The 17,031-nt window shown below is 43.7% G+C and overlaps 1 long non-coding RNA gene across 1 annotated transcript in view; it reads left to right on the top strand.

Annotated features, from left to right (window-relative positions):
* Window positions 1–17,031, top strand: part of LOC139545356 (uncharacterized) — a 30,282-nt gene that overhangs the window by 10,944 nt on the left and 2,307 nt on the right. Inside the window, exon 2 of the long non-coding RNA XR_011669043.1 lies at window positions 13,328–13,395. This is a non-coding gene — a long non-coding RNA (uncharacterized lncRNA). The remainder of the gene's footprint in view (window positions 1–13,327; window positions 13,396–17,031) is intronic.

Genomic DNA, 17,031 nt, shown 5'->3' with positions numbered 1-17,031 from the left:
TGGCAAGATAATTTTTATTTGTCAAATGGCAGCCAAGCGTCGATTAAATGGATTCTATACACTTGTGTGAAACCCTATGCCATAATCTTCTACCATGGGGAGGGGCCAGTTACCATGGCACTTTAAAAAAGCGTCCCTTTATTAAAAACAAAATTTCATGAAATTACTAAAAAAGTTTAAACCGTAGCCATTTATTTCCCTTTATAGTTTATTCTAGGGAGGCACTGATTTGACATTTTTGGTCGATACCGATATCCAATATTTTCCTAGCCAAAAAAAACAGATATCGATTTAGCGGCCTTTTAAGCATTCTAGTACAGGTAAATAGTTGAAACACACATACTGACCAAAAAGTTATTTTGTTGGCATTTACGTATGTCCCCATTACCAGTAAAACATAATCAAAACCTATTTCTTTCACTTACTTGCCGTGCTGTTTTGTTGTTCATTCTCAACCGGGATTTCATCATACATGTCAAGCAGTCTGTCATTGTGTCCGTCACTGTGTCCGTTTCAATCTTGTCCAGCTGTGTTTGTAACATTTCACGTAATGTTTCAAACATGTTCTCAAATTCCATTGAAATGGCAGCAGCGGTATGAGAACCAGCACACTCTTGAGCATGCAATACAGCTTTCCTCAGTACGAAATCCTCTTTTACCCACTGTGCTGTCAGACTCAGCATGCTCATGGGGCTGACATCAGTGGTCCAAATGTCAGTCGTGAAGCTAATAGCAGTGATGCCCATAGCAAGTAGCTCAAAGATGTGCATTTCAACAATACTGTGTAACTCCGGTAGGGCAACATCTGAAAAATAGCGCCTACTTGGTGGTGTGTATTGGGGTTCGAGGTGCTATACCAGTCGGCAAAAGCCAACATCATCCACGACAGAGAACGGTTGATTGTCAAGGGTAATGAATTACATTATTTTGGTGTTAATGGATTTCGCCTTTGAGTTGTCTCGCTGAAATTGTCATACTCTTTTAAATGACTGCTCGACTTGAACTTGTTTTGGTGTTGGAAGTGTGCGCTTAGTATTTTTCTTCTTTTGTTCTGTGTAGCGCTGTATTTTTCACGGCGTCATTACGTCATCTACCTACGTTATATAATGTAGGTATGCACGTCAGCATTGACATCGGTTTTGCACATCGGCGTTAAACTAGACAGCAGGCCGATGCCGATGTTGGCATTTTTAGCTAACATAGTCCGATTCCGATATGCTTACCGATATATTGTGAATCCCTAGTTTATTCGCCTAAGCATGACCTTCATCCACATACCATTCTTTCCTCCAAACAGTTATTTTTTGTGTCAGCAATTAGACATTGTTCTAAAGGGGGCTAGTTACCCCCTAGTACCCTACATTTTATTTGTCTTGGTTTATTTGTGATAAATCAAATCAGCACTTGTGTTTGTCCATGGTTGTTATTCTTCTAAGTGGGCCTAGTGCCAATTTAGTATTAACAGTTGTAACTATTATTCCAGATCTAGGCTTACAAAGTAATAACTAACAATTAACTATTTATGAACCATTTATAACCCCTTTATGCACCTTTTATAATGTTACACCAAAATAAGTTTCAGAACCGACTTTGGGAAACCCAGAACCAAGTTTAGGAAACGCTAGTATGAAGGAACTGAAACACTTGTGTGTACTATATGGACCTCTAGTGAATAATGTTAGACATTGCAGTATGACAATTATTTTTACATTTTTTAATTTCCCCTTTATTTAACAGGTAAACTAGTTGAGAACATGTTCTCATTTACAACTGCGACCTGGCCAAGATAAAGCAAAGCAGTGCGACACAAACAACAACACAGAGTTACACATGGAATAAACAAGCGTACGGTCAATAACACAATAGAAAAAAGAAAGTCTATATACAGTGTGTGCAAATGGCGTGAGGACGTAAGGCAATAAATAGGCCATAGTAGCGAAGTAAATACAATTTAGCAGATTAACACTGGAGTGATAGATGAGCAGATGATGATGGGCAAGCAGTGATACTGGTGTGCAAAAGAGCAGAAAAGTAAATAAAAACCATATGGGCATGAGGTAGGTAGATTGGGTGGGCTATTTACAGATGGACTATGTACAGCTGCAGTGATCGGTTAGCTGCTCAGATAGCTGATGTTTAAAGTTAGCGAGGGAAATATAAGTCTCCATTTTTGCAATTCGTTCCAGTCACTGGCAGCAGAGAACTGGAAGGAAAGGCGGCCAAAGGAGGTGTTGGCTTTGGGGATGACCAGTGAGATATACCTGCTGGACCGCATGCTATGGGTGGGTGTTGTTATCGTGACCAGTGAGCTGAGATAAGGCGGAGCTTTACCGAGCATAGGCTTATAGATGACCTGGAGCCAGTGGATCTGGCGACGAATATGTAGCGAGGGTCAGCCGACTAGAGCATACAGGTCGCAGTGCTGGGTGGTATAAGGGGCTTTGGTAACAAAACGGATGGCACTGTGATAGACAGCATCCAGTTTGCTGAGTAGAGTATTGGAAGTATATCGAAGTCAAGGATCGATAGGATAGTCAGTTTTACTAGGGTAAGTTTGGCGGCGTGATTGAAGGAGGCTTTGTTAAGAAATAGGAAGCCAATTATAGATTTGATTTTGGATTGGAGATGTTTGATATGAGTCTGGAAGGAGAGTTTATAGTCTAGCCAGACACCTAGGTATTTGTAGTTGTCCACATATTCTAGGTCAGAATCATCCAGAGTACTGATGCTAGTCGGGCGGGTGGGTGCGGGCAGCGAACGTTTGAAAAGCATACATTTGGTTTTCCTAGCATTTAAGAGCAGTTGGAGGCCACGGAAGGAGTGTTGTATGGCATTAAAGCTCGTTTGGAGGTTAGTTAACACAGTGTCCAAAGAAGGGCCAGATGTATACAGAATGGTGTCGTCTGCGTAGAGGTGGATCAGGGAATCACCAGCAGCAAGAGCGACATCGTTGATATATACAGAGAAAAGAGTCGGCCCGAGAGTTGAACCCTGTGGTACCCCCATAGAGACTGCCAGAGGTCCGGACAACAGGCCCTCCGATTTGACACATTGAACTCTGTCTGCGAAGTAGTTGGTGAACCAGGCGACGCAGTCATTTGAGAAACCAAGGCTATTGAGTCTGTCGATAAGAATACGGTGATTGACAGAGTCGAAAGCCTTGGCCAGGTCGATGAAGACGGCTGCACAGTACTGTCTTTTATCAATGGCGGTTATGATATCATTTAGGACCTTGAGCGTGGCTGAGGTGCACCCATGACCAGCTCGGAAACCGGATTGCACAGCGGAGAAGGTACGGTGGGATTCAAAATGGTCAGTGAACTGTTTATTAACCTGGCTTTCGAAGACTTTAGAAAGACAGGGCAGGATGGATATAGGTCTATAACAGTTTGGGTCTAGAGTGTCACCCCCTTTGAAGAGGGGGATGACCGCGGCAGCTTTCCCATCTTTAGGGATCTCGGACAATACGAAAGAGAGGTTGAACAGGCTAGTAATAGGGGTTGCAACACTTTTGGCGGATAATGTTAGAAAGAGAGTGTCCAGATTGACTAGCCCTGCTGATTTGTAGGGATCCAGATTTTGCAGCTCTTTCAGAACATCAACTGTCTGGATTTGGGTGAAGGAGAAGCGGGGGAGCTTGGGCAAGTTTCTGCGGGGGGTGCAGAGCTGTTGCCCGGGGTAGGGGTAGCCAGGTGGAAAGCATGGCCAGCCGTAGAAAAATGCTTATTGAAATTCTCAATTATCGTAGATTTATCGGTGGTGACAGTGTTTCCTAGCCTCAGTGCAGTGGACAGCTGGGAGGAGGACGGTTCTGACTTAGAATATGTGGACAACTACAAATACCTAGGTGTCTGGTTAGACTGTAAACTGTCCTTCCAGACTCACATTAAGCATCTCCAACACAAAATTAAATCTAGAATCGGATTCCTATTTCGCAACAAAGCCTCCTTCACTCATGCTGCCAAACATACCCTCGTAAAACTGACTATCCTACCGATTCTTGACTTTGGCGATGTCATTTACAAAATAGCCACACTCTACTCAGCAAATTGGATGTAGTCTATCACAGTGCCATCCGTTTTGTCACCAAAGCCCCATATACTACCCACCACTGCGACATATTCGTCGCCAGACCCACTGGCTCCAGGTCATCTATAAGTCTTTGCTAGGTAAAGCCCCGCCTTATCTCGCCTTATCTCAGCTCACTGGTCACCATAGCAACACCCTCCAGCAGGTATATCTCACTGGTGATCCCCAAAGCCAACACCTTCTTTGGCCGCCTTACCTTCCAGTTCTCTGCTGCCAATGACTGGAATGAATTGCAAAAATCACTGAAGCTGGAGACTTATATCTCCCTCTCTAACTCTAAGCATCGGCTGTCAGAGCAGCTTACCGATCACTGTACCTGTACACAGCCCATCTGTAAATAGCACACCCAACTACCTCATCCCCATAGTTATTTTTTTTTCTTTCTCTTTTGCAACCCAGTATCTCTACTTGCACATCATCATCTGCACATCTATCACTCCAGTGTTAATGCTAAATTGTAATTATTTTGCCTCTATAGCCTATTTATTGCCTTACCTCCCTAATCTTATCTCATTTACACACACTGTGCATAGACTTTTTCTATTGTGTTATTGACTGTACGTTTGTTTATCCCATGTTTATCCCACTCTGTGTTGTTGTTTTTGTCACACTGCTTTGCTTCATCTTGGCCAGGTCGCAGTTGTAAATGAGAACTTGTTCTCAACTGGTCTACCTGGTTACATAAAGGTGAAATTAAAATTAAATAAAAATAATAAATACTGGCCAGTGCCACACTGAAAAGGTTTTTTGTTTCTCACAATTGCATATACTGTAATTAATTCTGATCCAAATCAACTAAATGTTTCACTGAACTGTGCCTCACTTCCTCTGTGTCTGTACCTCTCAGGTTGTTACAGAACTAGTTTCAAACAAACATTCTTCTCAGATTTTATTTTTAATTCCAATTGTTGCTCCAATTACCTTACTCTGGTCTCTGATCTGAGGAATGGGGAAGTATGCTATTTTTGTGCCAGTCTTTCCTCATTCATATCATGTCTGAGGCCTCACATTTTCAGTAAAGCAGTATGATTTAAGATAAGTTCATAAGATACATTTATTGTGGTTTATTTGATCATTTACTGTCATGCGTTTTGTTTTTCTCCCATTAGGCCTATGTATCATTCCCCTTTGATTTATAGATGTGATGTAATAATGTGCATTCAACATTTCAAAAAGGATGCTGCTGCGACCTTAATAAGTAAAATGATGAAGGTCGAACAATATTTAATGCATCCCAGTGCAAATTCAAGGGTAAATCAATTAGGTCAAATTCATGTCTCCGTGTGTGGCTGGCTGTTGAACAGGTGCGAATAAAACCCCATATGTCAAGACCGTCTCTGATGACATTAGCCAAAGTTAAGAAAGTAAATGACATACAGGTAATTGACAAGATAAAGGAAACGCCAACATAAAGCATCTTAATAAGGCGTTGGCCCTAGGGTCGCAAAGGGAGGGTATATTACTGGAAACTTTCAAAGTTTACCAGTAAACTACTAGAATTTTGGTATCTTTCAAGGATTTTATGGAATCTATCACAAGACATCTAGTGGCTCTTTTGGGTACTTCAGATGATCAAAGGTGTCAGGTAGCCTAGCAGTTAGGGCGTTGGGCCAGTAACTGAAAGGGCGCTGGTTTGAATACCTGAGCCGACAAGGTGAAAAATCTGTCGATGTGCCCTTGAGCAAACCACTTAAGCCTATTAAGCCTAATTTGCTCTAGTGGCACCGTACTACTATGGCTGACCCTGTAAAACAACACATTTCACTGCACCTATCCGGTGTATATTTTTTCAAAAGTTATTCAAGTATAAATTACACAAGTTACGATAGATTGCAATAGATTTTCTCTTAATTACCAAAATTACTGAAGATTCCGGTAACTTTGGTAAATTACCGGTAGTATTGCAACCCTATTTGGGCCACCATGAGCCAGAACAGCTTCAATGCACCTTGGCATAGATTCTACAAGTGTCTGGAACTCTACAGGAGGGATGCAAGAAATTCCATAATTTGGTGTTTTGTTGATGGTGTTGTCATATGTCATGGCCGTCTCTGTGACCAGATCTCAACCCAGTTGAACCCTTATGAGAGATTCTGGAGCGGCTCCTTAGACAGCGTTTTCCATTATTTTCATGCTCATCAAACTATTCAGTGACCACTCGTGCCCTGTGGATGGGAGCATTATCATCCTATGGGGGCATAGCCCATTCATTCATTCATTCATTCATTCATTCATTCACATAGCCCATACTTATGTGAATGAGATATTTCTGGGGCGGCAGGTAGCCTAGTGGTTAGATCGTTGGACTAGTGACCGAAAGGTTGCAAGATCAAATCCCTGAGCTGACAAGGTAAAAAATCTGTCGTTCTGCCCCTGAACAAGTATCCTAGGCCGCCATTGAAAATAAGAATTTGTTCTTGTGGAATAAATCAAGGTGTATGCATACTTTCTGAAGGCATTGTAATCATGTAATTCAAATGTCCACTAACTTCCTGCTGCAGATTCTGATAATATATACTGTAGTGTGTCTTCCTTCTTGTCACCATGCATTATTTGAAAAATAGGTTCCAAAAGGGTTCTTCAGCTGTCCACATAGGAGAACCCTTTTTGGTTCCAAGTAGAAACCTTTTTGGTTCCAGATAGAACCTTTTTGAGTTCCGTGGAGAACCCTCTATGGAAAGGGTTCTTCATATAGCCCAAAAGGGTTCTACTTTGAATCAAAAGGGTTCTTTAAAGGGTCCTCCTATGGGGACAGCCGAAGAACCCTTTTAGGTTCTAGATAGCACCTTTTTTTTTAACAGCGTGCTTATCAATCATTACTGTCATTCAGTGTGTGTCACTCCTAATTTGGGGTGGCAGATAGCCTTTGAGCGTTGTTACTCCTAATTGGGGGCGGCAGGTAGCCTAGTGGTTAGAGCATTGGACTAGTAACCGAGAGGTTGCTAGATCAAATCCCCGAGCTGACAAGGTAAAAATCTGTCGTTCTGTCCTGAACAAGGCAGTTAACCCACTGTTCCTAGGCCATCATTGTAAATAAGAATTTACAAGAATTTGTTCTTAACTGACTTGCCTGGTTAAATAAAATAAAAAAATAATAAACCTTGCTGTGCTTTTCAAGATGGAACAGAATTCAAGGCCAAACTCACAAAGGGACTAAACGCACACAAAAATATTCCAGTCAACGATTTGATCTACTAGCTACCTCTTCTCACAGACAATCAGAAAAATAGGGGAATTCTCTGTGCAGTATACTGGTATGAGACGTGGATGTGGAGTTAAATACTAGTAGTAATATGCAGGTCTAGCAGGACATGTTGCTCATTATGACCCATGGCTGCCAGGGCTGCTAAACTGCATCCTTCAATCTAGACAGTACAGTATAGCCACCACGTGATACATCTGTGTAGAACATTTCTGCCCTGAAGCCAGATTATAATTATTGGCTCTTTGAGAAGTTCATGTTGGACCTAATTCAGATTTTATTGAAAAGATAGTGAGAGAGGATGACAGTGGGGAAAGATAGTGAGAGAGGATGACAGTGGGGAAAGATAGTGAGAGAGGATGACAGTGGGGAAAGATAGTGAGAGAGGATGACAGTGGGGAAAGATAGTGAGAGAGGATGACAGTGGGGAAAGATAGTGAGAGAGGATGACAGTGGGGAAAGATAGTGAGAGAGTATGACAGTGGGGAAAGATAGTGAGAGAGGATGACAGTGGGGAAAGATAGTGAGAGAGGATGACAGTGGGGAAAGATAGTGAGAGAGGATGACAGTGGGGAAAGATAGTGAGAGAGGATGACCGTGGGGAAAGATAGAGAGAGAGGATGACCGTGGGGAAAGATAGAGAGAGTTTGTTTGTCAAAGGGCAGGAGGCCGGATTCAAACTTATACCGATAATGTAGACGTGTGCAGGTGGAGGCTGCACACATACCACTAATTATGTTCACAATCACTTCAGGTGTTGGGATAATGGAGATGGCAATAAACACACCCCATTTATGTTAAATCGGAAACAATGTATTTCTTATGTAAGAGCCAGCCTAACTGTGGCAGGTGCATCTGCCAATATGATATTAAAATAGCTGACGTAATCTTTAGTTTGTCTAACCTATATTTTATAATAGTGTACAGTATGTGAGTCATTCAACAACATGCACCACTCGATGTTTCTCTGCCACCCATTGCAAAGGAAGGCTTTAATTCCTGCTGCCATATCGCTTTTAAACAACACATAGTTGCCTAATTCAGGCTTTTTTTTAAACGATGCACTATGTTATACTTTGTACTGTATATGGTGTCCTACTCTTAGATAAATGGCTGTTGCTGCTGTTGTTGTTGTTGGATATTATCCTGCTGCTTCACTGGAGTTACTGTAGACTAGACATTTCGAGAGCTTGGAAATATAAGGTTCTGTATGCATTTTTGTCTAAATTGATTTACTGACAGCCTTGTTCTGTTCAATGTTTTCTACCTATAGTACTCTAAATACCCCAATTCATGTTGTTGAGTTCAGAATAATAAAATATTACATTTGCTGACGCCATTCTAACCAATGAGGGTTCAGAACTTTAATGCCAATTGTCTTAAAATCACTCTTTTGTTGATAGAACCTTTTTCTCAGTTATTGTTGTCTTTAGCCACAGACAATTGACACATCAAGTAAGAGAGAGCATACAAAATGTGTGTGAGAGAGAGAGAGTGAATTTAATTGATTTGAGAGAGAGAGAGAGTGAATTTAATTGAATTGAGAGAGTGAATTTAATTGAATTGAGAGAGAGAGAGTGAATTTAATTGAATTGCGAGAGAGAGAGTGAATTTAATTGAATTGAGAGAGAGAGGGTGATACAAAAGTTATTAACACTATTGAAAGATTTGAAAACATAGATGTACTGTAATAGTTAAAGAGAATATAAAATACAAAATATATAAGAAAGATAAAAACTGCCAAATACGTTAAACCCTCATAAACAACAATGGAGATTAAAATAGTATCACTGTTACAAAATAATGTAGGAAAATAATTCAATATTTGACATTGTATTTTTCAGTTGAACTGATTTGAGAAGCACTATCTAAGAAAGGTAGACATATGATTCATTTAGAAAAGACTGGTGGGTGCACATCTGCATACCATGTTATTTCTTTTACATCTGAAATGAGAAACGGGACTATTACCTTTACGGTAAAGCCAACGTTTCCTTTATTGAGCTGGTAACAGAAAGGTATGGCAAAGGAGTTTCCCTCATTCTACTGAGTATCACTCCTGTCTTTGCCTGCAATAGCAATTAACATCCTCCTTCATTTCTGTTGATATGATACTATCTTTCTCAGGTAATTAACAGGTGATTGAGTCCAATATTGCTGATGCGTGTGACGAGGGAAGGCAGGTGTGCATAATTATGGTGGCAGGAGTGTGTAATGCAGGGCAGCCTGGCGCCCTCAATCACCAGGGGGGAAGAGCGGGAGCAGGCATGACATTTATAAGCCATAAAATGTGTGTTCTCCCTACTTCCACTCGCGCTACAACCAGCACTGCAGCTGTTTTGAATGAGTAAGAAAGTGTACTGATAGCTTTGCGTTATTTTTATTTAATATCGAGGAATATTTCACTTTCTCTGTTCATTTAGCTATTTGATCTTGAATTTTAGGACCCTTTTAAGCCAAACCGTTCGGACGCTACAGACGTTTTCATGAGAATACCGATTTTCGGGATGTTTCATGGTCTGACAAAACCCACTGTAGCTCGGCCACCTTCCACCGCAGATGTGGAAGGCCGACATAGGCATATCTCTACCTTAAATTTACAGATTTTGATGGGGATTTTTTAATTATGTTACTTAGACTGAAGCGTGGGTGTGTCAATAGACTCTTAAAGAGAAAAATGCTTTGAGGGCAATTCAAGCAAAGCAAATATGCAGTGATTGTCATCCTGATCTGTTTCACACCCTGATGTGTTTTCTGTTTGTCTGTTGCCAGTTCATCTTGTCTCGTCAAGCCTACCAGCGTGTTTTTTCCCGTTCTCCTGTTCTCTCTAGTCCCTGTTTTCTAGTTCTTCCGGTTTTGACCATTCTGCCTGCCTTGACGCCTGCTGTTCTGTACCTTACTGACTCTGCCCTGGATTACGGACCTCTGCCTGCCCTTGACCTGTCTTTTGCCTGCCCCCTGTTTGGTCAACAAACATCTGTGATTCGAACTGTCTGCAACTGGGTCTTATCATGAGTCGTGATAGTGATAATGTATTGGGTCAATAGCCCAGCGTTTCCCAAACTCAGTCCTGCCCCCCGGGTGCACATTTTGGTTTTTGCCCTAGCATTACACAGCTGATTCAAATAATCAAAGCTTGATGATGAGTTGGTTATTTGAATCATCTGTATAGTGCCTTGGCAAAAACCAAGATGTGCACCCAGGGGAGGGCCCCAGGACCGAGTTTGGGAAACCCTGCCATAGCCTACTGCACAAACCTCATTGCTACAGTACTGTTTTTAATAGGTTAATGTTGCATAGGCTTACGTTTTTTAAGTCATGTTCAAAAACAGTCTGAGCGGTAGAGCTTTCATTCTGAATCAGAAAGTGATCTTGACTCAGAAAAGGTTGATGACCACTGACATAGACTGACCAGGTGAATCCAGGTGAAAGCTATGATCCCTTATTGAAGTCACTTGTTAAATCCACTTCAATCAGTGTAGATGAAGGGGAGGAGACAGGTTAAATAAGGATTTTTAAGCCAATTGAGACATGAATTGTGTATGTGTGTCATTCAGAGGGTGAATGAGCAAGACACAATATTTAAGTGCCTTTGAACAGGGTATAGTAGTTGGTGCCAGGCACACTGATTTATGTCAACAGTTTCCTGTGTGTATCAGGAATGGTCCACCACCCAAAGGACATCCAGCCAACTTATCACAACTGTGGAAAGCATTGGAGTCAACATGGGCCAGCATCCCTGTGAAATGCTTTCGACACCTTGCAGACCCAGTGCCAGGATAAAGTGACTAAGGGGGCAGTAGAAATCGCCGTGGGGGCAAACTATTTTGTGGTTCTTGCGTTGGAATTACATCAAATTCAGTTTATATATATAATCATCCTCTACCATAATAATCATAAAGTTAAAATGCAGAGATTCCGAGATCATTGAGTGCTTTTGAAATCTGTAGGCTATCTGTGCTGCACTGATAAGCATAATGGACAGCCTCCTACAGTAATGCCGTTTAGATGGGCAATTACCCTATTACAAACAGCCTATGTGAATTCAATGCAGCTGTACACACAGCTGTCTTACCAAAATAATGCAAACTAAATGCTGAAAGTAGTAGCCTAGTTATTCATGCATGCAAACAAACATACTGAATAGCAGTTTGTCTTAGAATACCGACACAGCCGTGAATGCGAATGAATGTGAACAGAACAAAACAGTGGTACAAAGTAGGCCTAGTAAACTAAATATCAGATCGATAAAGCCATGACACAATCTATAGCCTATTTAGGCTAGTTACACTAACAGTAAACCAACGCAGTACGCAAAAGGCGAATTGAGAACCAAATAACCAAAACATTGCCTAGAGCCTACTACATTGAGATGCAGCCATGGACAACTGTCTTGCCAAATAAATAGGCCTATACAGGAAACATGGGAAAGTCATGCCACTCATGAGTTCAGCAACACGTTATGATATGGCACATTACACTTCTGTAAATCAAATTCGACCCTCTTTATCAATTAAGCAATGCCAGCCTACCATAAACACATTTCAAATACGTACAGTTCCATTTACAACCATGAAAACCACTAGGCTACCAAGAAAACCATAATAGAATGCAGCCTATATCTATTTCTATGATGAAACATACAGTTATGTAGCATCATTTGTGATCTTGCATTAGAATTATATACAATTCTGTCACGCTATAAGACAAATATAAAACTAAAAAAATTATGCTTTTGACCAAGAAGTGACATGTTCAATGGCATGAAATCTCGCTGCGCTCTATCAGCACCATGAACAGCGCAGGTAGCCTGGTGGGTAGGAGAGTTGGGCCAGTAACCGAAAGGTTGCTGGATCGAATCCCCAAGCTGATAAGGTAAAAATCGGTTGTTCTGCTCTTGAGCAAGGCAGTTAGCCCACTGTTCCCCGGGCACCGATGACGTGGATGTCGATTAAGGCAGCCCCCCACACCTCTCTGATTCAGAGGGGTTGGGTTAAATGCGGAAGACACATTTCAGTTGAATGCATTCAGTTGTACAACTGACTAGGTATCCTCCTTTCTACACACTAAAGCAAGATTTTGATAAAAACCAACCAGCTAGATTGTTTTAATCTTACCTGTTCAAAAGGGTTGAACTAGGCTATCCATATTACCGGAGATTGTTCTTATTCTTTCTATGGCGTATTCCTGAGCACAAATTATGAAACATTTATGAAACAATAGATGGCAAGTCAAAGATACTTGTTTCCCCTATCCATCTGTGGCAAAGTTTTCCCTAAATGTTTATGACAAATCCAGCTTTGGCTGCATGCTGACAGTGTATTCAAAGCCATTTGGCTGCATGCTGACAATGCATTCAGAGCCATCCAGTGGCTAGCCACACTGCAACCTTCCTTTTACGAGGTTCCCGTGAAGCAGTTGTAATGACAGTCCATCACAACATAACAGAAAGTCTCCTGATTAGCAACGGGTAGTCTGTTTTAATTTCATTGTGTATTAAAAACACAGCTTGAGATCATTGTGAGGGGCTTCCCGTGAAAATGTTGTCCAAGGTCGCAATAGTTGCAACAAGGGGGCGGGGCTTAGCAAAGGGTAAATTGTCGGCTAATTGAGTGACTGACTGACATAACAAGAGAACGACTGTTGATGCACAACCAAATTTCGAAATTGCACTATTCTTACTCTCAACAGCAAGTTGAGAGCCCGACTGAGTTCCTAGATCAGGGGCCCCCTAAGCAACCGCTTATGTCGCTAATGCCTGGAGCCGGCCCTGGAAAGGACTCAGCAATGTCTAATTTGGACTGTCATACTTCTGAGTCTTCAGCCATGGTTAGCAAAACCCCTGTTAATAACCATAATTCATCACAATGGTGATGGTGAGTGTTGATCTGAGGCCTTGTGTGACATACAGCTCTCTTTAACTGAGCCTTACGGAGGTGTGATTTTTTATTTTCTCATGTGTGATTTAGAAAGATATTATTTGGTCAATATTTACAGGAATACATGATTTCTAATGTGATTTTTCATTGATCACAGTCCAAATACAGATCCCAAATCTGGTGGGACTGGAACAGTAGGACCGAGAAGACCACCAGGACCAGAAGGTAAAATCACCCCCTCCTCCACCATTATTTTTCTCCCCCATAGATTTAGTTACTGTCTGTATCATGTCATAAATATTCCACTAGTAAAGTTTGAATGTACAGTAGTCACTCATTAGGCCTGATGTGAGGTGTAAGTGAAGAGCTCCCTCAGAACATAACCACTGCTGTGACTAATAGTGTACAACAAGGAGGTGCATAACCACTGCTGTGACTAATAGTGTAAAACATGGAGGTGCATAACCACTGCTGTGACTAATAGTGTACAACAAGGAGGTGCATAACCACTGCTGTGACTAATAGTGTACAACAAGGAGGTGCATAACCACTGCTGTGACTAATAGTGTAAAACAAGGAGGTGCATTAGCACTGCTGTGACTAATAGTGTAAAACAAGGAGGTGCATAACCACTGCTGTGACTAATAGCGTACAACAAGGAGGTGCATAACCACTGCTGTGACTAATAGTGTACAACAAGAAGGTGCATAACCACTGCTGTGACTAATAATGTACAACAAGGAGGTGCATAACCACTGCTGTGACTAATAGTATAAAACAAGGAGGTGCATAACCACTGCTGTGACTAATAGTGTACAACAAGGAGGTGCATAACCACTGCTGTGACTAATAGTGTACAACAAGGAGGTACAGTTGAAGTCGGAAGTTTACGTACACCTTAACCTGAGATAATGTATTTGGCTTTCACAATTCCTGACATTTAATCCTAGTAAAAATTCCCTGTCTTAGGTCAGCTGGATCACCAATTTATTTGAAGAATGTGAAATGTTAGAATAATAGTAGAGAGAATTATTTATTTCAGCTTTTATTTCTTTCATCACAGAAGTTTACATACAGTTAGGTTGGAGTCATTAAAACTCGTTTTTCAACCACTCCACAAATTTCTTGTTAACAAGCTGTAGTTTTGGCAAGTCGGTTAGGACTGTAACGGTCGTCATATTCGTTCTCCTCCTCAGACGAGGAGGAGCATGGATCGGACCAACACGCAGCGAGGTATGTAGACATAATGAATTTAATAGGCAAGACCAAGGCCCCTCCTAAATAGAGGAGACAACTCAGGACAGAGAGGTAGCTCAGCACAGAGAGGTAGCCCAGGACAGAGAGGTAGCTCAGGACAGAGAGGTAGCTCAGGACAGAGAGGTAGCTCAGGACAGAGAGGTAGCTCAGGACAGAGAGGTAGCTCAGGACAGAGAGGTAGCTCAGGACAGAGAGGTAGCTCAGGACAGAGAGGTAGCTCAGGACAGAGAGGTAGCTCAGGACAGAGGGGTAGCTCAGAACAGAGGGGCAGCTCTGGACTGAATGGTTGCTTCGGACTAGATGCAGCTCCGGACTATATGGCAGCTCATGACTGGAGGGCAGCTCATGACTGGAGGGCAGCTCATGACTGGAGGGCAGCTCATGACTGGAGGGCAGCTCATGACTGGAAGGCAGCTCATGACTGGAAGGCAGCTCATGACTGGAGGGCAGCTCATGACTGGAGGGCAGCTCATGACTGGAGGGCAGCTCATGACTGGAGGGCAGCTCATGACTGGAGGGCAGCTCATGACTGGCTGGCAGCTCATGACTGGAGGGCAGCTCATGACTGGCTGGCGGCTCTGGCAGCTCCTGACTGGCTGGCGGCTCTGGCAGCTCCTGACTGGCTGGCGGCTCTGGCAGCTCCTGACTGGCTGGCGGCTCTGGCAGCTCCTGACTGGCTGGCGTCTCTGGCAGCTCCTGACTGGCTGGCGGCTCTGGCAGCTCCTGACTGGCTGGCGGCTCTGGCAGCTCCTGACTGGCTGGCGGCTCTGGCAGCTCCTGACTGGCTGGCGGCTCTGGCAGCTCCTGACTGGCTGGCGGCTCTGGCAGCTCCTGACTGGCTGGCGGCTCTGGCAGCTCCTGACTGGCTGGCGGCTCTGGCAGCTCCTGACTGACGGCTCTGACGGCTCGGGACAGACGGGCGGCTCTGATGGCTCGGGACAGACGGGCGGCTCTGATGGCGCGAGACAGACGGGCGGCTCTGATGGCTCGGGACAGACGGGCGGCTCTGATGGCTCGGGACAGACGGGCGGCTCTGATGGCTCGGGACAGACGGATGGCTCAGATGACGCTGGGCAGACGGATGGCTCAGATGGCGCTGGGCAGACGGATGGCTCAGATGGCGCTGGGCAGACGGATGGCTCAGATGGCGCTGGGCAGACGGATGGCTCAGATGGCGCTGGGCAGACGGATGGCTCAGATGGCGCTGGGCAGGCGGGCGGCTCCTCAGGGCTAGTGCGGGGAGAAGGAACAGGGCATACTGGACCCTGGAGACGCACATTAGGCCTAGTGCGTGGTGTAGGCACTGGTGGTACTGGGCTGGGGCGGGGAGGTGGCGCCGGAAATACCGGACCGTGCAGGCGTACTGGCTCCCTTGAGCACTGAGCCTGCCCAACCTTACCTGGTTGTATGCTCCCCGTAGCCCGACCAATGCGGGGAGGTGGAATAACCCGCACTGGGCTGTGTAAGCGAACCGGGGACACCATGCGTAAGGCTGGTGCCATGTACACCGGCCCAAGGAGACGTACTGGAAGCCAGATATATTGAGCCGGCTTCATGGCACTTGGCTCAATGCTCAATCTAGCCCTGCCAGTGCGTGGAGGTGGAATAACCCGCACCGGGCTATGCACACGTACAGGAGACACCGTGCGCTCTACTGCATAACACGGTGTCTGCCCGTACTCTCGCTCTCCACGGTAAGCTCGGGGAGTTGGCGCAGGTCTCCTACCTGACTTCGCCACACTCCCTTTTAGCCCCCCCCCAAGAATTTTTTGGGCTTGACTCTCCGGCTTCCAGCCTCACTTACGTGCTGCTGCCTCATACCACTGCTCCTGGGCTTTAGCTGCCTCCTTCTCCTCCCGAGAGCGGCGATTCTCTCCAACCTTAGCCCAGGGTCCTTTTCCTTCCAAAATTTCCTCCCATGTCCAGGAGTCCTGTGTAATTGGCCGCTGCTGTCGCTGCTGCCCGTTACGCCGCTGCTTGATCCTTTGTTGGTGGGTGATTCTGTAACGGTCGTCATATTCGTTCTCCTCCTCAGACGAGGAGGAGCATGGATCGGACCAACACGCAGCGAGGTATGTAGACATAATAAATTTAATAGGCAAGACGAACACTGACACGAACTACACTTGATAATTTACAAAATAACAAACAAACGACGTAGACTGACCTGAACATGAGAACTACATATAACGAAGAACGCACAAACAGGAAAAACGAATGAACGAACGAGACAGTACCGTGTGGTGCAACAAAACACAGACACAGCAACAATCACCCACAAACAAACAGTGAGAACAGCCTACCTTAATATGGTTCTCAATCAGAGGAAACGTCAAACACCTGCCTCTAATTGAGAACCATATCAGGCAACACATTTAACCCAACATAGAAACACATAACATAGAATGCCCACCCCAACTCACGCCCTGACCAACTAAACACATACAAAAACAACAGAAAAGAGGTCAGGAACGTGACAAGGACATCTACTTTGTGCATGACACAAGTAATTTTTCCAACAATTGTTTACAGACAGAATATTTCACTTATAATTCACTGTATCACTATTCCAGTGGGTCAGAAGATTGCATACACTAAGTTGAC

Source organism: Salvelinus alpinus, chromosome 19, assembly GCF_045679555.1.
Source record: "Salvelinus alpinus chromosome 19, SLU_Salpinus.1, whole genome shotgun sequence".
Taxonomy (NCBI): Eukaryota; Metazoa; Chordata; class Actinopteri; order Salmoniformes; family Salmonidae; genus Salvelinus; species Salvelinus alpinus.
The sequence above is the reverse complement of the archived record's forward strand: the minus strand, read 5'-3'. Positions and strand labels throughout refer to the sequence as shown.